General features: G+C 41.2%; 2 protein-coding genes across 10 annotated transcripts in view; both read right to left on the bottom strand.

The window, feature by feature from the left end:
* The window catches only part of Scel (sciellin), a 97,652-nt gene extending 85,110 nt beyond the window's left edge, over nt 1-12,542 (bottom strand). For 7 of the 8 annotated variants that reach the window (XM_076545519.1, XM_076545517.1, XM_076545521.1 and 4 more), the window contains exon 1: nt 12,378-12,516. The gene's annotated coding sequence lies outside the window, so the exon portion shown is untranslated. Of the gene's footprint in view, nt 1-12,377 lie in introns of all 8 variants that reach the window. The other variant, XM_015996699.3, reaches the window with a different exon arrangement.
* A 5,965-nt stretch (nt 12,543-18,507) lies between these two features.
* LOC143267454 (uncharacterized) overlaps nt 18,508-24,740 on the bottom strand; it is a 44,171-nt gene continuing 37,938 nt past the window's right edge. For both annotated transcript variants that reach the window (XR_013042586.1, XR_013042590.1), the window contains exon 8: nt 18,508-20,297. The gene's annotated coding sequence lies outside the window, so the exon portion shown is untranslated. The remainder of the gene's footprint in view (nt 20,298-24,740) is intronic.

Below are 24,740 nucleotides of genomic sequence, written 5' to 3'. Positions count from 1 at the left end.
CCTTCTTAGCTGACAAAGACAAAGGAACATCTCAGCTGAATGACCTGATTCTGAGGTAGTCAACATATTTAATATATATTTGATAATACATTTGTAAAGATTGCATGTTCAATTGTGAGACCAGGAACAGGATAAGTGAAGAAAAGACAATATATAATTATCTGCTCAGTGGGCTGCCTCTTCTGAGAAACTGGGCTTCACAGAGCAAGGCTTAGGCTTTCTCTTTTGTTCCTAGTGTAGGATAATGCAGACACTGCCTAGCTATTTCCTACACTGAATCCTGCCTCCAAATTCACATGTTGCACTCTAACCTTACATCAGACTACGGTAATATTTGGAGATAGTGACTTTTAAGAGGGGGGAATTAAAGTAAGGCCTTTGGGGTAGCAAGGACCAATCACCTGCAAGCCAAGGAGAAAGAACTCAAGTGAACCTGAATACAATGACACTTTGATTTTGGATACCAGCCTCCAAAATCGCTAACTATACTGTAGTAAGCAGCCATCCCAGCTTTGATCTGGAAGTTCCAACCCCCATTGAGGCTTTGGTAACTGTCACGCCTACAAGGCGGGGCCAAGAGATGACCCTGAATTCGACCCAAGATCTGGATGTGCTGCCTCTCTCTGTTCCTGGACCCTGGATGGTGGAGGTAGACCGAGCAGAGTTCTCCAGAGAACACCGCCAGACTGTGACACACCTTCCCCAGACCCTGCAACCTACCTATCCCTTCATTTGTAAGTTACACCACTAAATAAACCTCCCTTTTAACTATGTGGAGTGGCCTTAATAATTTCACCAATACAATACATTTCTGCTATCTAGCTCATCTCACACATCTCTGTCTGGTGTTTTATTATGGCATCCCTAAAAAAGCCAACACAGTGCTTATGAAAGAAATAACCAAGCTTCTTCAAGGTAGTGAAGTCTTCCAAAGAGCTTTGTGCCACACTGCCCCTAATATGTGCCCTCAATTTATTCAACTGTTATACTGCACAGAGCAATTACCAATATCATAAACATAGGTTAGTTGAGCCCCTGCTTTGAGAGTATAATGTATATCATGGACATTATCTCTCACCATCAAACAAACTCTGTGAGGTAGCTATTATTATTGCCAACACTCAGATAAAATATGTAAAGTTCAGGAAGAGTATCACTTGTCCAAGATGCTAAGTGGCAGGAGGCAGACTTCTCAAACAAAGCCAACTCTTTTCTGAGCACCCAGCAATCATGTTCATTATGAGTCACTCAAAGACTAGACGAGTACCCTGGAGATAGAGTGATAGGGACATAGTGTGCCTTGGGGGGCTGCCTGACCCATGACATCTCACAAACCCAACAAGTTCTACCCACAATGCATCAGGGCAACCAAGGCAGCCTTCCAAGGAATCATCGCTACAGACAAACCTTCACAGAAGAGTCTTTTTTATGTATTCTTGAACATTATCTGGGTCATAAAACATACGTCGACACAAAAACCTGCACATAAGTAGTCCTAACAACATTTTTGTAATAGCAAAAAACAGTGGAACTAACCCAAATACCCATCAAAGAGTGAATACATACATAGTTTGGCATATCCACACAATGGACTATTGCTCAGGAATACACAGGACTGAAGTACTGTTTCATGCTGGAACATAAATGAAACTTGAAACAGGCTAAATGAATAGAACCAGACACTAAAGAAATGTGAACAATAAAGGCTCTTGGGAAAAACTAACTTGTGTGTTTTAGAAGCTAAGGAAAAGGAAAATGCTGCCAATGGAAATGAGGCTTCTTTGGGGGCAACAATGTTCTGGAATTAGGGGTGATGGGTTACAAACTGGTGAATTGAAAAGAAAACATTGAATTTTATACTTTCAACTGGATAAATGTTATGGTATGTAAGTAAGCTTCCAACTAAAAAACCCCAAACTAAAAACTGTCAGCAGGCACAAGACATACGAGAGCTCGAGGGACAGTCTGATTTTGCCCCCATGGTTTTGCCAGAATAAAATGAAGTAAGATTTTTATTTCACAGGATTACTTCAGGTTGACCAGGACTTATATCCATCCAACCACCGAGGAACATTCTTGCTTCATGATTTCTGACTCCTGACCAGATGCCAATTTCTATTTTGGGTTTGGAAACAAGAGTCACTCTCTTTTATAGGAAAGCATGAATGGGAGTCAAAAGGAAAATGTCAATCTCATTCAAGATTATGTCCATGTGAATTAACAAGGTGATACAGCAGACTGTGTGACAATAAGAGAATGCAACATTTTGTCATGTTGCATAAACATGTAACTATTGGGCGTTGTGTTTTCTGATATTTCAATTTGTGTGCTATATAACAACATACCATATATACCCTTTTTAGAGTAACATATTGGATAAATAGAATATTTAGTGCATATATGGTAAATATAGACTATATATAGTTTATTTACAAAACAAATAATGTAAATAGCTATTCCTATATCATTGAACTTAAAAATCAATGTATAGAAGGCATACTTGTGCTCATTTAAAACATATAACTCTCATATTATGTTTGCCATGTTTTATGCATACCACTTCTGCTAGTTTTTGGAACAGATATCTTCTGCATGTTGTAATTTGCCTTATTGTCATTGGAATGTTAATGATGCCTACTGGATCTTTATACGTGAGTGTGTGTGTGTGTGTGTGTGTACATCTTTATACATTATACTTGATCATTTTTGCTTTATACTTCCCTCCCATTTTGATGGTGATGCCTCCTCTCCTTATTGTATCCCATCTTTGGCTTCTTGTTAGACCTCAGAACTTCCAAATTTTCTCGAATTCTCATAATCTAATTGACTATCCATGTCTTTCGATCTTTCTGACTACTAGCTAGCTTGAAGTAAAGTATTCCTGGGCGAGGAGCACATTAAGGCTGCATGGTGGCTCAAAGGAGAATGATGAGCTGTGATCTAGCCTCAGGCTGAGACACAGCTGTGACACTCATTAGCCACGTGGACCAAGTCATTACTCTGCCTCTGCAAAGTGGGGCTTAGGCCAGGCTTAAAAGGTTACTGTGAAAACTAAGATAGCGTTCTACAAATTATAAATCACTGTAAATCATCTAAGCTATTATTATTGTCTGAACTCTCCCCTCTCCTTACCAGAGCCTACAAAGGCAACAGATGCCTGGGTTGATACAAACACTGAGTAGGACATGTGTGAGAGAACAAGGAGAATTCAAAGAACAATCCCTACACATATTTGGAGCCAGAGAGCTGCACACCATGGAAGATGCAACAAGACAGAAACTGCACATCCAGAGAACAAGAACAAAATCCCCTTAACTACTTACTCCTAGACACATCCCAGAGGTTCTATGGTAGAGCCCTTGGGTGTTTATACTATATCCAAGCCCGCTCATTAAAAGAGAGGAAGAGGTAAAGGACTGGAAGCTGGATCAGATGCCTATCTCCTTTAATCGAGCCTTCTGAAGAATACCTCACTACCCAAGCATGAGAATGCCACACCTTCTAGGAAGATGTTAAGTCTGTCTTGTTGGAGTTAGTCCTAAACGTAAAATGAAGAGGCAGTTCTTGTTGTTTTGTTGTGTCTTGTATGTAGCACTCTGTAAAAGGCTGACAATGTGACAGTATCAGGATCTTACCCATCCTAGCATGGTACCCAGACCCTGGTGGCAAAACTGATGAACTGAGGATACAGAGCTATGGAAGATGGAAGCACTGGTTACTGTAACAAGTATGCTTACAAATGTGCCTGTACTCAGTGTCTAAACATCTTTTGTGTGTACCCAAACATTTTTTATTAGTTAAGTGCCAATTACTATGTCCACCATGTGCTTTGTCTGCTGGTAAGCCACTGAATATATAATTGGTCTCATATAATTGGACCCCATAATTTTTTCAATGAATTTTCATGGTCAGAAAGGTCAAGAATCATCACTCTGAAATTCATATTTAGAATGCCACCAGAATGTCAATCAGGCTGGTGATTCTAGTTACTGGGGACCCTGTTTGGACCACAGAGTATATTCAAGGTCAGCCTGGGAAAGTGAGTGAAATTTTTGTCTCAATTTTTTTTTTCCGAGACAGGGTTTCTCTGTGTAGCTTTGCACCTTTCCGGGAACTCGCTTTGTAGACCAGCCTAGCCTGGAACTCACAGAGATCCGCCTGCCTCTGCCTCCCAAGTGCTAGGATTATTGTCTCAAATTTTAAGAAAAAAAAAACATAAAAAAGGGCTGGGGGTCCTGTTCAGTGGTAGAGTCCTTGCATAGAATGAAACAGAAAAAGAAACACTCTTCGGATACCATGGCTTCTTATTTTTTTTAATTAAAAATATCACTTACATGTTTTTTAATTGTGTGAGCCTTCTTACATTTAAGGGCCCATCAAAGGAACCCTGGGCACATGGGAAAGGATGAAAAGGAAAAGCCCAGACACAGGTCATCAGGATGTTTTTAGAGACTCGTAACACAGAATGATGGCCTCTCTAGTACCCATTCTCTACTTGCCCCTTACTTATGGATAAAACCCCACTTCTCAGCCTCTGTTGAAGTGACAGAGGGCACATTTACAGTTCAGGCTACTGATGCTGAAGAAGAGGTCCCTTTTTGCTTCTAGCTGCTCTTCTCTGAAGGTAGGAGTGGCCATCTTGGACTTGACTGGGTCATAAAGCTGCCACAATGATCATCCATTGTCTATCTTTTCCTTTTTTTAGAAGAATAAACTTTTCCTTCAGGAATAATGACAAAGCTCCTGTTATTATAAATTAAGTTGTCTTTTGATTTTATTACTCAAGCCTGATAATTTTCCTCCATGTTTCCAAGATGTACGGAAACAAATAGGTTTAAAATCTGACAGAGGTCAACAAAATAGAGTCCTGATTCTTTTATTAGTGAACAGCACATATATCTGTGATCAAGGCTTTTAACAAAAGGGGCCACTTGTTGAGTTGCTGCCATGTGCCAATTCCTGTGATCAAGCACATGATCTTTATTTGGTCTTCTCAGGTGGGTACTATTATCTCTAATTACAGGAGCCCAAGATGTAACCTGCACAGATCACAGTAAGTGGTGAAATGGAGCTGTAATTAAGTGTGGATGACTATAATGCAGTAAGTGGTTCTATATACAACTCAAATGTTCTGTGATACCGCCAATAGAAGGCATGCAGAGAATCACTCCTGTATACCAAAAGATGGGCAACAATGGAGGGTGGTTGCAGGTAGCAACAGTAATGAAGGCCAACCCCAACATCTCCAGACAGCTCAGCCTGGAGCTTCTCAGCTCCCACCACACTGAAACCAAGTGTAGCAACACTAGTCCTGATAACACACTGCCTCCCTGGGGCCATCTTGCTGCCAGACAGCTGAGCAATGCTTCCTATTCATTTCCAAAACTAATGTTGCCCAGTGATACAACCTAGATAATAAAGGAAGATGCATTGTATGCTATTTTCAGGTAATAATAGTTCATTAAGAATTCTGTTTTTCCCTCAAAATAAAAGTGACTGATATTGCAGAAATTAATTGTTTTCTTGTTGGATTTAAGTATTACTAAAATAATGGTTGCCTGCTCAATGGTTCAAGGCAGGCAAGGTCTGTTCTGTGGACTTTTCTCTGTTTCTCTTAGTGTCCTTCCTGAATAACTTTCCTCAGCCAACCATCATCTGTCTGCCTTCTCCTTTGATCAGCCCATTCGGTGGTCCCGAGCCACTTCTAGAGGCTTCCAAAGCATCTGTAATGCAAGCTCCTCTCATCCAATTTCACTTCTCCAGACATTATACAGCAATGGAACTCTTCTATTCTGCTAGATAGAAAGTAACATCTTTTAATGTACAGATACTTCGTAAGCAGTTATTAAAAAGGGACCCACAACATACACTGTGCAAAATATTCTTGTTAAAAAATGATGTTTGGGGAATGAATTGTTTGCCAATTGCCAGTCACAAACTTCTCAAATTGAATGCTAAAAATTAACTGCAATAAATAAATAAATAAATAAATAAATAAATAAATAAATAAATAAATAAAATTAACTGCAAAATCGTATTTTTATGCAATTCTTTAATGCAATTACCTTTTAAGGACTAGAATTGCCTGGATTTTAAACCACTCAATATCCAATCAAATCAGGCCACTTATTAGCCTCAGTTCAGCTAATGGGCTTATTCTTAGGAGCCACCTTCCAGTCTCAATGCAGTAAAGTTTATAGTTTCTTGGGAGAAAGAGGAAACTCCTCAAAAACCTGCTGCCTGAGTCTATGTGGGACAGTGGCGTAGTCAGTAACTGTGCAGAGAGCTCTCTGTTTTGGTTTTTTGTGAGGCAGAGTCTTGTCATGAAGCCCAGGCTGGACTTCAGAAGCTGCCTCTGGTTCCAAGAATTTGGAATTACAGGAGAGCAACTACATTTTAAATGTGGAAATTCATAGAAAAATGGTGCTCCAAGTTGGAACTACAAAAATCATCTTTTGGTTTGGGTTTTGTTCCCAAAGTTCTCTCAAGAATATTGTGATATGTCAGTATTGTTAACTACAGTTTATAATTAGGGAGACAAAGACCATTAGAAGGGGTCCCGGGTCTTACAGCCAACCAGAGTTCTGGACTAGAAATTCTCATTTAAATCTAGCATTCTTGCCACAGTAGCAATGTACCCACAACCACCTACAGTTTAGAGAGCAGTATATGCAAATTTCAACATCCAAGTTTAAATCTTCCTTCACTTCAAAACACTGAATGCCTGAGCTGAGATTCCAACCATGAAGCCAACATTCTCAAGGACAGTAGAATAAACAAAACAAAGTAAAAGAAAAGCAAATATAAAAAACTGTCAACCACCAGCCAGTCTTTCATTTCCTGTGTGTGGCTCAACACCAGAAGGTAGTCCTTTGCATTCACGTTTGCAAGCTCTGCCCAAAGACATTCATCTTTGGGTTGTATATGAAAACACTCTTAAGCTTTGACTCTACTTGCTTTGAAACCAATCAAACTTCTCAGTTCTCAGATACCTTAGAAACTATTCACACCACCTGCTTCTTAAACCTGCACTCTGTCCACCCTCATTTTGCTTCAGTGGTCCGTGTTGTTATAGTTTGCCATTGTTTATCTGGGGATTGAGTCCAGGGCTTCATGAATGCTGGGCAAACACTCCAGCACTGAGGTACATCCCCAGCATTTTATATTTTTAATAATGACATTTCCTGGGGTGGCTTTCATGTCCATCAATTAACTGTTCCCCTTGCCTATCCCCTACTCCCTCAGTTTCTGGAATTCCCTAGGCCACCTCCCAGTTCAGCTGCAATTTCTTTTTTTTTTTTTTTTTCATCTTTGGGTCTTCTCAACAAAATAGACTTTAAAAATGTTACCCAAGGATAAAATGCCTCTTGGCTGAAGTAACAATGCCTTTGTCTCTTTCTGCTAGATTCTCTTAGGATTATGAGAGCAAAAAATTAGACTGGATGGGGGAAAAGATACAGAGAGGAGTGAATGGAAAGTGAAACAGAAAAGGAAAAACTGTAGAGCTAAAAGTAGATTAACAAAACAGGGGAGAAAGGAAGAAAAATGAAAAAGCAAGCCAAAAAAAAAAAAAACCTGGTCATAGGGTAACAAGTTTATGTTTTATGCACATCATCCCATTTAAGACCCACACATTTTTAGGTCAGTAGTTTACAATGATTATCCTTATCCCATAAGTACATGAAATGCCGTGACACTCTGGGGCCCAGGGAGTGCAATGTGACATTTGAATGAAAATGTTGCCCAAAAGCTCATGTACTTGATGAATACTTGGTTCCCAGTTACCAGGCTATTTGTGGAGGTTTAGGAGGTTCAGCTTTTCAGGAGGAAGTGCATCCCTGCGATGGGCATTGAGATTAAAAAGTCTTGCTACTTCCAGTTTGCTCTCTTCATGCTTACCTTTGAAGACATGAGTTCTCAGCTTCCTTCCCTCCACCATGCCTCCACTATGCCATCAGGAACTCTTATCCCCTGGAACTACAAACCATGTAAACTCTACCTTCTTGGCTTGACCTTGGCCATGGTGCGCTATCACAGCAACAAAAGGCAGCCAATGCAGTTGCTATGATTAGAGTAACATCAGAGCCATTTTATAGAAAGCTAGGACAGTCACTGAAAAACCATTATCTCGGGATGAATGGTTTACCTGGGGTTACAGAGCCGGTGAATTACACAGTGGAGGTTCAAACTCAGACCAACCTAATACCAAAGTTTCTGTCTTAGAAACTTAGCAAACTAAAGCGGGGAGTGAGTGGGAAGTTACTGGACTAAAGGAAGTGGAAATAGAATAACAGTCCCTTTGCAGCAGAGCCTTGGGATGGGTCAAGAGCTGCACAAATCAGAGCAGATTTTCGTAACTCATTCTACCAAGTATTATGGGATCCGCAGAGAGCAGCAGGTTAACTACTCCAGAATCTTTTTCCTAGTTAGTGAACTCCTAATGCATTTATGGAAATGGCTGACTTTTTGGAAAGCAATGAGAACACTAGCCTAGGACAAATTTTGTAGAATGGAAAGTAGAAATACAGCAAATATGTCTACAAAAATGGTATAAATGGCATTGGCCTGAGTGGTATACACCTTGGTTTATAAGGAAGCCCTGGGTACTTTGTTCCTTGGAAATCAGTGTGACAGGCAGAATCCCTAAGAATAGGAAGAGGGCAACTGCTGTAAAACTATTTTCAAAAGAAGAAGAAGAGAGACCCAATAATGACAGACCTGTGAAGAGAAGGACTGTCCTCAAAGAGCTATTATCATCCCCAAACCTTGAAATGTTAGGGAAAGGGAAGACAAATAGAAAGTTCTAAGTATCTTAGCTTTATATTTCCATTTTGACAAGCCCCTTAGGTTAATTTGCAAAGAGCTTTATCATGGTAAACATCTCTGAGTTTTACCCAATGAAGGAAATGCAGACTTCTCAGCTGGCCTGGACTTACTTAGTCTGTTAAGATGGTTAGGAATGGGCCGTTTATTTTCTCTCACAGGCCAAGAGCCTAAGCTTAGCAATGGGAATCTTGATGATAAAAAAATGAATCCAAAATTTAGCACAAATGAAATCTTTTGCTATCTAGATCTCAAAATGTTATCAGTTTTCTATCTTTATAACCCCCTAACATAAAATTGACTCTCTGATAGTTCTTGGTTTTAATACATGAAACTCTCCTGATCCTTGCTACGGGATAATTTGACATATCACCTACATGACATCCTGATTACTGGGACAACTGTCCATTTCATCCTACAGAGACACTGATTGAATACCCATTAACAAGCATTCAATCGCATAAAAGTTACCTGTCACCTGAGTCCTATCATGGACCATTTCTAGTTCCAGTTGATTCAAGGTCAAGCCTATCCAGGGGACAGACAATCCCTTCAATTTCTTGCATACAGATGCCTTTTGAGTTTTTGCACACAGCATCCTTAATGATGTGTGGGACAGACCTTTTAAGTGAAGTTAGTTTTGTATGCAGACATACTCTGCTCACCGTGTAATTCTTATATACCTTTGGGAAGCCTTCTGTGGTGTCTTAGGATGTCTGTACTGCAATAAATTTAATAACTAGTTCATTGTCTTCTAAGGGAATGTCCACATAAAGGAGATTTACTAACATTTTTAGAGCCAAGAACCTTGGGTTTAGAGACTAAGGGTATATCATTTCGATTTTTAGAGTTCTTGTGTGTGCAATTACAATGAGCAGTCAGGACTACTGGTTTTCTTGTCTAGATATGAGCCTATTGGCCTTTAACATAAAATTCAAGCTTTCAATTAACAACCACACTAAAAGGACAATCCGTATCTTTAAAGAATTTGGCAACTGACATAAAACACCAGCATAATAAATAAAGCTGCCATTTGCAAAGCACATACCTGAGGAAGAGCCTCACCCAAATCTGGAAATCATAATAGCTTTGCACCATGGCAAACAGGGAGCACTAGGCAGCTACAGGTATGCATATAGGAACTAATACCTACAGCCTTTATTGATTTCAAAGTTCTTGAGATGAGAAAGTAGAAAAGGATCTACAAATGGGTGAGAATTGGCATAGGGAAGCCAGGAGGGAAGCTGGAGGAAACAACTAAGATTTCTCTCTAAGACTCCTGGACTAAGAAGTTTAATCTCTTTGCTCTTAAGGGATGCTTGGAGTTAATGCATGCACCATACCAGATGCTATCTGAAATCATGTTTTCTTGAGTTGTCTGCCTGGGGGGGCCATATGAAGTTCATTCCACAGTATGTAGTCAATCACTCCGAGCACACTTCTGTTTTGTTTACGAAGTTCCCAGGAATGGGACTCTCTGAAGAAGAGCAATCAGAGTTCTGACAGTCAGAGAAGACAGCCCAGGAAACAGAGCCTATGGAAAGGCTGTGGAGGTGAGGAGAACGCTGACTGTGAGGGCCAGACTATGGCCTGCACATGTCTGTCAGACAACCTCACACCAAGGGACTGTTGGTCCTTAATATTTAACCCAACAAGTATAAAAAATAAAAAGACCAAATCTGAGCACCACAAAATAGAACTGTATTTCTATGCCAAAATCACATCACATACACTGCAAGAGCATTGGGCATACTTATTTACATATCACTTATAGTCCTTTAATAAAGATAGAGCATAGTTCATTTTATTACTACTTTTTATAAAAATCATTGAGAAAATCTAATAAGGCAAATGACAGAGATCTGACTTCACAATCTGGTTCTGCTGCTCCAGGCCTGGAAGGTTGCCTAATACTTATTCTTTGTTGTCTTCATCTAGAAAATTCAAAGGGTAGAGCCAGTGAGGTGGCTTAGTGCCTAGAGACCTGATTTGATCCCTGAAAACCAAGTAAAAAGGCCAACATGGTACCACATGTATGTAATCCCAGCAGTGAAATAAGACTCAGCAACAGGATGATTGCCTCCAAGCTCATGGGCCAGCTAGACTGCAGTACACCACACAGCAGAAACAGGAGAGAGATGCTGCCACAATACCGTGGAAGGAGAGAAACGGCTCCTGAAAATTGTCCTCTGATCCCAAATGCATGCTATGGCACGCACACTTCCATACTCATACACATATCACACATGTACAGACCCGCATACACACATACTAATACTAATAGTAATAAATGAGTTTTTAAAAGAAAATGCAAAGGCTGGACTAGATGATCCCATAATTCCCTCCCAGTTGAAAATTTATACCAATGAGATGCTAAGGTGTACATAGACCTATAAAATTCTGACCTGTTTTCATGCATTCTCTGTGTGTCTTGACATTTAGAATCCAACTGTCTTGGTAAACTCTTAACTGCTCAGCTTTTCCAATAGTGTAATTACCAGCGCATGGCCAGTATCAGAAAGGGCGTCTCTGTGTCGTCTACAGAAGTGAAAGCCAGTTTTCAATTTCATGAAAAACAAAGCTGTACTCTATATATGCGATCCTTGGGTATCCTACTGCCTACACATGTTGGAAAACCAAGTCATCAAATTCGTCAGTCAGCCTTTGGGAATGGAGCGTTGACGCGTCTCAGCCACTGAGACTTGGGTGGCTCAGTCAGTCAGGAAAGCAATGAAACCTCTAGTTCTTAAACAGAGCCGGGTTTGCACGAGAAAGGGGCGGCTACAGCAAGCTGTGCTTTATTCCCACTACTCTATCATAAACAGAAGTGATAAAAGGAAAAAAGGGAGGAGGCAGACAGACAAGCCAGCTGGTTTTTTAGGCGTAAGATGAGCAGAGAGGTTGAAAATTGCCTCCTCTGCATTCTTTAATCCATTCTCAAGCTGATTCAGAACCTAACATACACGCATGCACACAGGCACACAGAGCCCTGTGAAGAACCACACATCTCCATGTCACCCCATCCTTCCTCCACACCATTCCACATAAGCAAAGGTGATTTTCCTACCCGAAGAGAATAAGGTTGAGCGGGTTTGCAGTGTTTGTCACAGTTGAGAAAAAGAAATGACACTATTTGTAAATCAATAAAGTTTAAAATTTCATTAGCAACATCACCTGTGAAAACAGGAAGATCTTTTTTATAAACCAATTTTATAGTCACTGGAGAAAACAGACCAGTGAGTGCTGATTGAGAGCTTTATTATCTTTATGTGAAGTAGGATTCGCAAACTGCCAGCTCCCACGGGAAATTCCAAGGGCTCTCCATTTCTATGATGCCGTGATGTGTACCACAGCCAAGTTAAAAGCCATGGGAACTGGAAGTGCCGAGCTATGGGCGTACAGAATACTCATCAGAGGCTGTCAAAATCGAACTGGAAACAAGTCAAAGATGATGCAGACAGCCCTGATCTGAACCGTTTGGAGGGAAAGCAGACAAAGTCATGCACCAAAAGCAAAGCAGCTGTGTTTATTTTTGCAAGTAGAATCCAACTTACCTTTCTTGCGCAGAAAGCCAAAACTCTGGGCTAACTGGCCCGCAGTGATTCCCCAAGTGGATCCGGCTGAAACAAATGGGCACCTGGAGCTTCCGAGGTGCGGTTCCCACCTCCACTTGACTCTGTTAATGAACAGCTTACAGGCTTCTCTCTCAACACTGAGTCACGCAGGGAGGAGGTAGGCGGTGTGAAAGAGGGTGTCGCCTTGTACAAATACCAGCTCAACAAAAACAGTCTCATTCACAGGCCTCCTGTCTCTGTTGGTGAGTTCTTCATATAATATTGGTGCTCTGCCCCCAAACGTTCTTGCTATCACGCCTTTAACAGATACCCACAACACGCAATACTAGCAAGCCGGTGTCTCAGCCCACCACTGATGAATAAGCTTTTAAAAATCAAAATAAAAAACTCATGGTAGAAGGAATCCCTCCCTCCTTCCCCATACCACTTGGGATGGGAGGTCATAGACATGTGTCCAAGGAGTGCGCTGCTCACTTGGGAAAGGAATATCTGCAGGAACACTGGGACCAGAAAATGCAGAAGGAATCCATTATAAAAATTCCACACGAGGAACATTTTATAGAGACATCAGAGGAATACCATACCCTGAATGTAAGAATCCTCTTCCTTATATTATTTCACAATATGTTTTTTTTTTTTTTTTTTTTTTTTTTTTTTTTTTTTTTGGTTTTTTGAGACAGGGTTTCTCTGTGTAGCTTTGCGCCTTTCCTGGAACTCACTTGGTAGCCCAGGCTGGCCTCGAACTCACAGAGATCCACCTGGCTCTGCCTCCCGAGTGCTGGGATTAAAGGCGTGCGCCACCACTGCCCGGCTTCACAATATGTTTTTTAAAAGCAAAGTTTAAAAGAGAATCAGCAAGATGGCTCAGTGGGTAAAGGTGCCTGCTGCCATGCCTGATGACCTGAGTTCAATCCTCAGGACCCACATGATGACGGGGGCAAACGGATTCCTCTGGGCTGTCCTCTGACCACATGCGGACTCTAACATGCATATCCAAACACACACACACACACACACACACACACACACACACACACACACTACAATTTTAATTAATTTTCAATGTGATAAGAATGTTTAAAAGTTCTCTTACAGCTGATGGAGGCATAGATTCCTACATCAAAGCTGCTTCTGCTGTGCAGGGCACAAGACACAGACCAGCATCCTGGATGGGGGTTGGTTGCTCTCACAGACACTGAAATGTACCTTTCATAACAGCAAGGAGGATTTGAGGAAGCTGAGCATTCTGGAACGTTGCTAAAGGGGGCTGGATCATCTACATTTCCTGGGTCATCTTACTTGGTCAGCACACCAACAATTAGCCTCCTTAAGACTGCTCCTAAAAACCTCGGTCCAGCTTGGCTGTGCCTATGACAAGAATAACAGGAAGTAGAGACACCCAGGTGGAGGGCGAAGCAACTGCAGGATGACTTGTGGCTGATCACTTCCTGATTGCAGGAGATCACTTCCTGATCGTTCCTTAATTCTAGGCTGAGGGATTTGAAAATCTAAAGCAAAGATAGTTTTCACAGCGACACATACAGCTGTGACTCGTGATGTACATAAAATATTTATATGGGATTTTGTACGTGTTTAGGTATGTATGTGAGGGTGGTTCACACATGTGCATGCAGGTGTACATGCATCCATATACACATGTCATTCGCTAGAAGTTGATCTCAGGTGTCTTTCTCAGTTGATCTCCCCCTTATTTTATACGACAGGGTTCCTTGCCAAAGATCTCGAAGGATCCACCTGTCTCTGCTTCGACTACCACAGGACTAAGGTCATAGACACCCCCACTGCACCCACGTTTTTCATGCTGGGTAACGCAGGTCTTCACAATTGTTCTGCAGGTTCTCTGCTAACTGAACCATCTCCATGGCCCCCTAAACTATTTTTAAAATAAAATTTAAATTTTTGTCATAGTGATAAACATTGATTAGAGTAAGGTTGGATATTGCTAACCCCCATGAAAAAATTGGAAAACAAAATGTGACCGATCTTCTGCAGGATCAAGCCTTCAAAATCCCCTTCATCGATGGGGTAGATGGTCTCCAGGTCTCACCCCATACTGAGGAGTTATCGGTCTCACAGTTTACTGGGGAGGGAGAATCGTTTATTAAGGAAAGGGCAGCTGGGAGGTTCCCCATGCTCCAGCAGATGGTCCAACACCCACACACATATGAACAGCACTAGATGAACTTAGTATGTTATCAAAAATGAAAAAGAAAATACATAAAATTGTAAGGAGGCATGGTGGGAGACTTAAAGGAGACAGTGGGGATAGGTATGGTCATATTTCATTGTATACACACGTGAGAATATCAAGAATAAAGGAAAGCGGCCGGGCGGTGGTGGCGCACGCCTTTAATCCCAGCACTCGGGAGGCAGAGGCAGGCGGATCTCTGTGAGTTCGAGGCCAGCCTGGGCTACCAAGTGAGTCCCAGGAAAGGCGCAAAGCTACACAGAGAAACCCTGTCTCGAAAAACCAAAAACAAAAAAAAAAAGAATAAAGGAAAGCTTTTAAAAATAAAATAAAGTTATAGTCAGCATTAGAGCTTGGCTAAAATTGTGGGAATAAACAGTTCTAATCTATCTTGTATGGACAAGTAGTAACTTACATTATAAACTGTTTAAATATATGCTTTCGTCCCTCTTAAAATACAGAAGAAGCAAAAAGGGGATTTTACTTCATGTTTAAGTTTAAAATAAAAATAGCTGTGAAGATACATTTGACATATTTGAGTTTACCAACAATTACTTCTTTGTGTAACTAGTGGGTCATCTCCCTTGTGCAGCAGGGCAACCAGCTTACCAAGCCAAACCAGTGTCTTTCAACTCTGATTCAAAAGAGGACGCGTTCTAAACACTTGAGCAAAACCAAGACCTCTTCATACTGAAGAGGCCTTCTTCAGGGTGACTATCTAAAAGTTGAGAATTCCAAGGAGTGTAAGGAGGTCAAACATGAAAGTGTCTGGGTGTGGTGGTAGTCAGGTAGGCGTGACCTCAGTTTCACTCCAGCCTGAACTGCAAAGCCTTGGAGATGCTTAGAATAACTGGGCTTGGTCAGGCCCCTTGCACGGTGAGTTCCCGAGGGCTCTGAATGTGAGCTCAGAAGCAGCAATGGCAAAGGTTTTATGTCAGGTGGCTAATGATTGGTGCTAGCTGCCTGGAGAGATGGAATGAAGTTTATAAGACAATCTGGACTCAACAAGCTTGCACCATAGCCCTCTCTACTGTATACTTGGACCATGTCTTTCAGATATCATAATGCCATGTTGCTTTGTCTATATATTCTAAGGAAATACCAGCTCCAGTGAGCACTTATTCTACATAACATTGGAAAGAGAAAACATGTATATTGTACTTCCTATGTGCTAAGCATTGTTCTAAGAAGCCTTCACACATTATTTTAATAATTGTTATTAAATGACTGTTACCTCCTCATCTCAAAGATGTTCCAAAACTGATAAAGACAAATCATGATCTCTAGTCTATTTTTCCTGGACTTTGGAGATTTTTTTTTAAAAGAGGATGCTTCAGTTTTCTTCCAGGTGAATGAAATAAATGTTATATGCCTGTTAACACAAAAGACATCATTAGGGTGGTAATTACAGAGTCAATTTCTCCTGCCTAGGAGTAGATAGATGCCATAATTAATGGATTGCTGCCAGCACTGCCAGAGCTGATGTATTGCTTAATGCACTTCACGTGCCGTCATGACAGAGGCCAGTGGGAGAACACAGCACAGACCCATGCATGTTGTGGAATGTTAGTTTAAGATGTGTTGCATTTGTGTTCATGCTGTGGAATATTGTTTAATGATAAAGACGTGTTGCATTCTTTTATGTTGCATTTGTTTAACTCTGTGAAGCTCCGTTGCCTGCCTAAAACATCTGATTGGTCTAATAAGGAGCTGAATGGCCAATAGCTAGGCAGGAGAGGGACAGGTGCAGATGCCGAGCAGAGAGAATAAATAGAAGGAGAAGGAGAGAAGCACTCCAAGGGCCAGCCAGCCATGGAATAAGAAGGAAAGAGAAGTATATAGAGTAGAGAAAGGTAAAAGCCCAGAGGCAAAGGTAGATGAGATAATTTAAGAAAAGCTGGCTAGAAACAAGCCAAGCTAGGCTGGGCATTCATAAGTAAGAATAAGTCTATGTATTTATTTGGGAGCTGGGTGGTGAGCCCCCAAAGAGCAAAGAGAAAAACAAAAAACAAATCAAAACAAAAAAACCAACACATGGGAGCCTGGGTTTAATTTCCTGTGGACTCAGTATTCACTGTGAGCAAATCATTTACCCCTTGAGCCCATGTTCTTCTTGATATAGTGGTTTGTAATGACTATCTCTTTACCAACAGGATGGGGCATATCAAGGTGTTTTTGCTGAACAGACTCTAAGCCTGTGTTGCAGAGGCAACATCAGCAGGAACCAGGAAAACTTAGTCCTTAATTCCTGATGCTTTCTGTGTCTTCTTCAAGCTCAAAACAAGTAACAGATATCTTCTCTACAGTGGACACAGCTCTTGTTTGAGGGATCCAGGGCAGAGCTGGTCCAGTTAATGGCAGAAAGAGGAACTGATATAACTGGATAAGGGAGATCTGTAGCTAGTCTCTCTTTCTTTGTTACAGAAGTTGAAAAACATTACTTCAAAGTTTTAATTTCCCCCTTCTATTCTTGTGTCTACCAGTAATCAATCCACATGAGAAAGATACAGACAGCCATGTTGATTAAGCCAGTTAAGAGTATATTATTAAACCAATTAAGAGTATAGGAGTCCTTTCATTTTGACCGGTGACCAAGAGTAGGCTCATGCCTCAAAGTCTCCTGGTGCCAACCTCAGGGGTACAGCATTTCTAAAAGCAAAACCCCAGTTACATCAACATTAGATGAGGTTCATAGTAACCTTGCAATATTTGTTTAGACAGAACATAGTTACTTCAGGTACAACACGACACTAATTTTGACTTATAACTTCTTTAGTTAAAGTTTTGTAAACATTAATTATTTGGTTAATACATATGGACCATGGTCAGGGGCATGGAAATTCCAAATATGTTTCCAAGGCAGTCCCTGAAGTCCTAGTCTCTCAGAGTCTGTGCATATCTGTGTATGGCCAAGTCTCATGACCTCTGTAGACAGTCATGTGCTAGTCTATAAATATGGTTCAACCACCCTGACTTCAGGGTGGAGAAAAGAGCTGCATCGGGACTAGAAGAATTAACTGCTTTTCCTTCCGCTGTAAAATGCAGAGTAGCAAAATATTTATATAACTACAGTCTTATGTTTAAACTGTGATCATTATTTCATAATTTATTTTTTCTTTATGGTTGTCCTTAACTCCTATCAAGCTCTTCTACTTTACACAAATTTCTCTAATACCAAATACCTAATGGAATTACATGCTAAGCCCCTTGAGGTCAGGGGATTCCATATACACCACAGTAGTGCTTCTTGATCATAGTAGCCCTTGGTGTTATTTTGCTGAATGAATGAATAATGAGCATAAACAGTAAGTGGTTTCATTGATACCAAACAAGGGGTATTCTTTCTTAACAGAAGTTTTACATATATATTCATATGTATATATTTAATATATCTTTCTAAAAATTACATTCTGATTTTCTTGTTAGATTTTTCTATCTCTATCTGGAAGAATATAAAATTAGCTCTGATCCTCACTGCTTTCTTCAAACAAGTATTTCTTAGTATTTTATAGATATTGCTCAAATAATAATTATCATAGCCATATTTATTGTCCAATGTTGAAATCCACATCATCATTGCCTCCTTCCTCAGAGTCTCCTTATATTCTAACCACATCCAATTAGCTGGTCACTGAACCACACTGTTAATTCTACATCTCTATTTGGTTGAACCTCCCTTCTTCTTGACTGCCATTGCTACCTCCTTCAGACTTTCCAGTCTTGAGAGAACTACTTCAATCAACTGCTACCTGGCCTACTCCCACTTTCAATCCATCCCCTGATGACTCACTCAGGACTCTTTCAGGTTGTAAGGATCAAAGTCAAGCTCTGGAAACCTCAGTTCTTGAAATCACACTAATAGCACCTTTGCAGAGAAGACCCACAAAGCCCAACATGATAATACTTAGAACCGACAGTTTATTACAGAAAAAGATATGACTATTACATTACAGTAAAGGTGAGCGTCATAGGTAAAGGCTGTCTTATAGTAACAGCAGAGCGGCCATACGTGAGCCCCAAGTGTCTTCCTTCTCTGAGGTTCTTCTCAGCACCCAGTTTCTCTCTACAGTCAAGAACTACTGATTTATACACGTAAGACCCACCTGGAGTCTCAGTTGGGATACCTGGTAGCCTGATGGTCATGCGGGCACATTCTACTATACAAGCAGGCCTTCTGGGACCTTGCCAGATAAAAATAATCTCATTCTTAGCAATCATCAATGCTTGGTGACTGTTACAAACCATCTTGGAACTCACAGTGCATGAATACAAAGCAATACTGTCAAAACTGGCGAGATGGCTTAACTGGCAAAGTCTGTGTCATATAAGTGTGAGGACCTGAAGTCTGATCCCCAGCACTTACGAAAAGCCCAGATGCAGAGGCACACATCTGTAACTCCAGCACTGAGGGTAGACAAAGGAGACAGGCAGGTCCCTAGAGAGCTTGTCCAGCCAGTCTAGCTGAAGTGATGAGCTCTCATGCCGTGAGAGACACTGTCTTGAAAACTAAAGTGAAACACACTTGAGAAAGAGACCCAACGCCAGCCTTAGGCGTCCACATACATATGCACACGTGCCCACACACATGCATGTAAACATGTATACAGACACATGGACACACACACACACACACACACACACACACACACACACACACACTGTCTACTGCCCTGTCTGAGACCAGTGCTGTTTAGGCTTAATTTTTCACTTTTCAAAAACATTTTTTAATTATTATTTTTTTACTTTTAAATTATATTTATTCATTTTATTTTATGAGTATTTTGCCCACATGTTCATCTGTGCACCACAAATAAGCCTGGTGCCCACAGAAATCAGAAAGAGGCATCAGATCCTCTAGAACTGGAGTTACAGATGGTTGTGAATCACCATGTGGGTGCTGGGAATCTTAGAGATCCACTTGAGTCTACAGGTCATCCAGCATTAGAGGCCCATGGGTCTTGTTCAAGGACATCACACAAGTCACTAATTAGCAATAGAGGACAATTTAGACTAGAAATGTTCGAAGAATTCTCTAAAATGTCCCCCACTGGTTTCTGTTTTAAATGCTTGGTCCCAACTGGTGATCCTATATTGAGGGTTTGGGAGCTTTTAGGAGGTGGAGCCTACATTGTGGAAGACTTAATATTCATTTTTTTACTTGGACCAGCCACATTTCAGCCAATATAGAAGTAGGGAAAGTGGGAAATGCATAAAACTGGTCTTCTGCCTTTTAAAGGCCTTTCCTTCTATCATAGAGTCAGCCTCTGCTATTTCTCATGCACCCTACGCTTTAGCCATATCAAATTAAGGTTCAGATGTTAGCAGGATTAGATTATTCTGAAAGCACCAAGGGGGGGTGGTGACCCTGCCTCTGCCTTTTCTCATTTCTGGAGATCATCTCCATCCATTTGTCAACATCTCTTCCAGATCTCATTCCACCCTCTAGCTCTGTTAACACAGTTCTTACCACTGACAGTGGTCCTCTTGTCTCCTTCTTATGAGACACACACACACTGTGATACACAATCTTGTGATAAGATTGGGCCTATCATCCAGCAGTGATGGTGGACGACTTTAATTCCAGCACTTGGGAGGCACAGGCAGGTAGATCTCTGTGAGTTTGAGGCCAGCCATACAGCATGAGATTCAGGACAGCCAGGGATATACAGAGAAACCTTATCTCCAAAAACCTGAAGAAAAAAAAAAAAAGGTTGGGCCTATCATGACAGTCCAGAATGATTGCCCTGTCTCATTCTCACTAATTTAATCACATCTGCAAATTCTCTTCTGCTGATCAAAATAGCACATTTACCAGATCCGGAATTCAGATCTTTCAGGAGTCCACTATTCAGCTTACAGCACCTATTTCCAAGCTCTCTAAAACTTCATCAATTTTCACAAGTTAAAGGGCTAAACATCTCATTTAGTAAATAAAAGTTCAAAATGCACATAATAATTTGAGTGAGTAAATCAATACAAAATAGAACACATTATTATGACTTTTAACTTAAAGTAGATGGAGTAATTATGGTCACATCTAAAACTTTATATTCAAAACCATGTAAGAGACTAGGAGTGTAGTTTGGGAATCTTGGAGAAACATACTACCTCAACCATGATAAATTGCATATATTACATAAGCACATACATGTACATACTTCCATATATATATATATATATATATATATATATATAATTTCTATTTATACATCCTTAACACATTCATGACACATATCTACCAGTCTCTCTCTCTCTCTCTCTCTCTCTCTCTCTCTCTCTCTCTCTCTCTCTCTCTCTCTCTCTCTCACACACACACACACACACACACACACACACACACACACACACACACACACACAGAGTGCTCTCTGTACCTGTCTTTGCGATGAGGATGTAAGCAACTTGAACGTGGATCTGAGTTTATTTTTCTTGAGTCCTTCTCAAGCCCACCCTAGCCAGGTCTCAGAGACAGTTTATCGTTCGAATGCATTAGTATTACCTAGGACAAATGAGGAAAAAGCCCAGGAGCCACTAGGAAGGAAACTGAAGTCCCAGGACTGGGCTGACTAGGGAAACATGGCTCGCACAGTCCTCTTCTCTCACGCTATTTCTGTGGCAATTTTCCTTTACTTCACACTCATTCTTTCAAGCCACCTGAGTGACCCAACACTGTGACCTGGCTCCCTGCCCACACACTCAGTGAGAGCCCTCCATTCCCCACACCTACCCCTCTCCTGCCTGCTTGCTTCTTTGTTCACAATCCCCTCACAATCCACCTCCAAAGTGTCCCCAGTCCCTGTGCTTTATATAATCAAATGAATGAACCTGATTTTGTTTTCTACTTCCACATAGTTCTGGAATTTTCAAATCTCCCACGTATTATTGTAAAATAGTGAGTCATCCTTTACCATAACAAATCTGTGATTAATTAAATTCTCTAATTGTGTCCCTAGAAAATGTTGGTTTTGAGAAGTTTTTACATAAGCATACCATGTCATCATTTTAATTTTACACCATTTCTCCCAACCAAGAGTATAACTATTCTTACTGGAGTAGTTATAACTAAAGGCTATTGAAAATAGTTGGATTCAATAGTTTGAGAGTTTTAGTGTTAGTGTATGTGTGTGTGTGTGAGAGAGTGTGTATGTGTGTACATGTGCGTGTGTGTGTGTGTGTGTGTGTGTATCTATGTGTGTATGTGGAGGGGTGGTTATGTGTGTGTGTATGTATGTATGTAAGTATGTGTGTATATGTGAGTGTGTGTGTATATGTGTGTGTGCATGTGTGTGTGTATGTGTGTATGTGGGAGTGGTTATGTGTGTGTGTATATGTATGTAAGTATGTGTGTGTATGTGAGTGTGTGTGTGTATGTGTGTGTGTGTATGTGAGTGTGTGTGTGTACGTGTGTGTGCAGGCACACACTTGCCTCCATATGCCTGTGGAAATCAGAGACAACTTTGTGAGTCCTCACCTTCTAGCTTACTGAGGCAGAGGGGTTTCTACTGCTGCAGCTTATGCTCCACACTAGCCAGCCTGGAAGGTTCCAGGCCACCTCCTGTCTGTGGTTCCCCACTCACCAGAGGAGTGCTGGGATTGTGGTTATGAACCATCACATCCGGAGTTTGACGTGGACTCCAGAGATCTAATTCTACCCACCATGTGATCTGTGTCATTATCTGCTGACTATCTCCCCTGTCCCAATTGCTTTTTTATTTTGTGTATCCTGTGCTTTTTTAAAGTTTTGCTACACTTTAATGTCTTTACTTTTGAGTTCCATTTCGTCTTCTCTTGTGTCTACTTAAGAATCATTTTATCTGGGAAGGTTATATAGGCTTATATTCCTGTGTCTTTCATAAAAACAAAACTTAACTTTTATCAGTTCTACTACTAATACCCAATATAGAGGAGGTGAAAGCAGGCTAAAACATGACTCAGCTACACATATCTATATACAAGCATTACATAAATGACCTAACAACTTAAGATTCCAAAACCATCATCAGTTTAAAATATGAGTTATTTTTTTAAAAAAAAAATCTTTCAGAATATTTCCTCCCCATCAGAGGAAATTCCTCCCAACAACTGAAGAAGCCTTCAAAGCTAACATTAGAAATAAAACGTGACACACTTGATTTCCAGTATAGATGTGACGGCATCAGATAATAAACGTGTTGCCCCTTCATGGCAACTCAGCCAGAGACCTGAAATCTTTTTCTTAAAGGCTAGATAGGAAATACTTTGTTTGGGGCTATGCTGGCTGTATGCAAACACCTCAGCTCTGCCACTGCACTGTGAAGCTGCGGTGGGCAACATGGAAGAGTGGGTATGGCCGAACGCCCTGCCACAGCTGGAGCTGATACTTAGCCAGCCGCTGGTCTCTGCAGACCAGTCCTGTTGAAAGACTGTCTCCTGCTTCTCTCCCTTCTTGTGCAAGGAGAATGTTAAAGCAGAAAAGGAGCATAGGATTGAGCAAATGTTTCATTTTATAAACAGTAATAATGAGCTTCTGAGTGGTCCGGGAGACTAGAATAAGATTCACTAGCTTAGCTTGTGTGGAAGTGATATTGCCGTCCATTCAAAGTTGTGGGGCACATCTGGACCATGTACTATGTCAACAAGCTTCTAGCCGTTCATGCCTTCTCTGATTTCACCCTCTCAACTTTCTTTTCTCTCTTAATTCTCCTCCCTCTTTTCCCTCCTCCCTCCCTCCTTTCCCTCTCTGGTAGCTGGAGTTTTCTCTCCGGGTACCGCCAAGCCCCAGCAGTCCGACAGCCCACTTATAAAATAAACAAACAGATGCTTATATTATTTAAACTGTTTGGCCTAATGACTCAGGCTTCTAGCTATCTAGTTCTTACATCTTAAATTAATCCATTTCCATAAATCTATACCTTGCCACGTGGCTCGTGGCTTACCAGCATCTTCACATGCTGCTTGTCATGGCGGTGGCTGGCAGTGTCTCCCCTCCTCAGCCTTCTGCTTCCCAGAATTCTCTTCTTTGCTTGTCCCACCTATACTTCCTGCCTGGCCACTGACCAATCAGCATTTTACTTATACAGAGCAATATCCACAGCACTCTCTCCCTCCTTTTCTCTCTCCCTCCCTTTTCCCTCCTTCCCACATCCTCTAACCCTTCTTCCTTTCCTTCTTTCCTCCCTCCCTCCTTTCTTCCTTCCTATTTTCCTTTCTTCTTTTTCTTTGGCGGTGTTTCCCTATGTAGTCCAGGCTGGCCTCAAATTGGCCGTCCTCCTGCCTCATCCTCCCCGGTGCTAAGATTACAGATTCATGGCATCTCATATCAACACTGCAAAATACTATCATCATTTTCAACTCACAGGAATGAAACAAAGCCCTGAGATCCAGAGACCTTAAAAATGTAGCTAGAGTTTCACATCAGGCAAATGGCCAAGGGAGGAGCTCGCTGCTTCTCAGCATTTCTACTGCTGCTCACATTGTTCTGCTTCCTATCACACAGTGCTCCACAATGCCTGGGAGAAGTCTTTTCAGTCAAGCCTCCATAGTCTCTGTGTTGAAAAGTCAGTCCTCACATTCTCACCAGTCTTTGGCCCTTCCTCCCCCTCTGACATAGCCACATCACCTGACTTGTCTATCCAGCCTAACTTTGGCCCTTGCTCCCCCTCTGACATAGCCACATCACCTGACTTGTCTATCCAGCCCAACTATCATTCTGCAACACAGAAACAGGGACTGAGTCTTGACTTCACACACCCATGGCCAAGCCTGCGGAGAAAGGCTGGGGAGTGTACATGTCTGTTATGCAACAGCATGAATCTCAAGACGCCTGTAACCACAACCGTGGGCCCTGCTAAGCCAAGTCAATGGACTCCAGGCTTCTTCTCTACTGTGGGATGCTTGGTGAAGTTTGGTGGTTCAGACCGTGTCCAAAGCTACTGAGAGCCAGAGCAGGGCCCCACAAAAAATAGGTTGAATTCCCTCCCACCCACAGCCAAATGTCTGTTGCTTATAGGAAGCACCCCAATATTGATTACATGGACACCCACCCACTTGTTTTGATACACTTTAATGTTTTCACCTTTGAGTTCCATTTTGTCTTCCATTGTGTCTACTTAATAATCATTTTATTAAACTTATTAAACAAGTTTTCATTCGAC

The sequence above is a fragment of the Peromyscus maniculatus genome, chromosome 9, assembly GCF_049852395.1.
Source record: "Peromyscus maniculatus bairdii isolate BWxNUB_F1_BW_parent chromosome 9, HU_Pman_BW_mat_3.1, whole genome shotgun sequence".
Taxonomy (NCBI): domain Eukaryota; kingdom Metazoa; phylum Chordata; class Mammalia; order Rodentia; family Cricetidae; genus Peromyscus; species Peromyscus maniculatus.
Note: the sequence above shows the minus strand (reverse complement) of the source record. Positions and strands in the feature narration are given on the sequence as shown.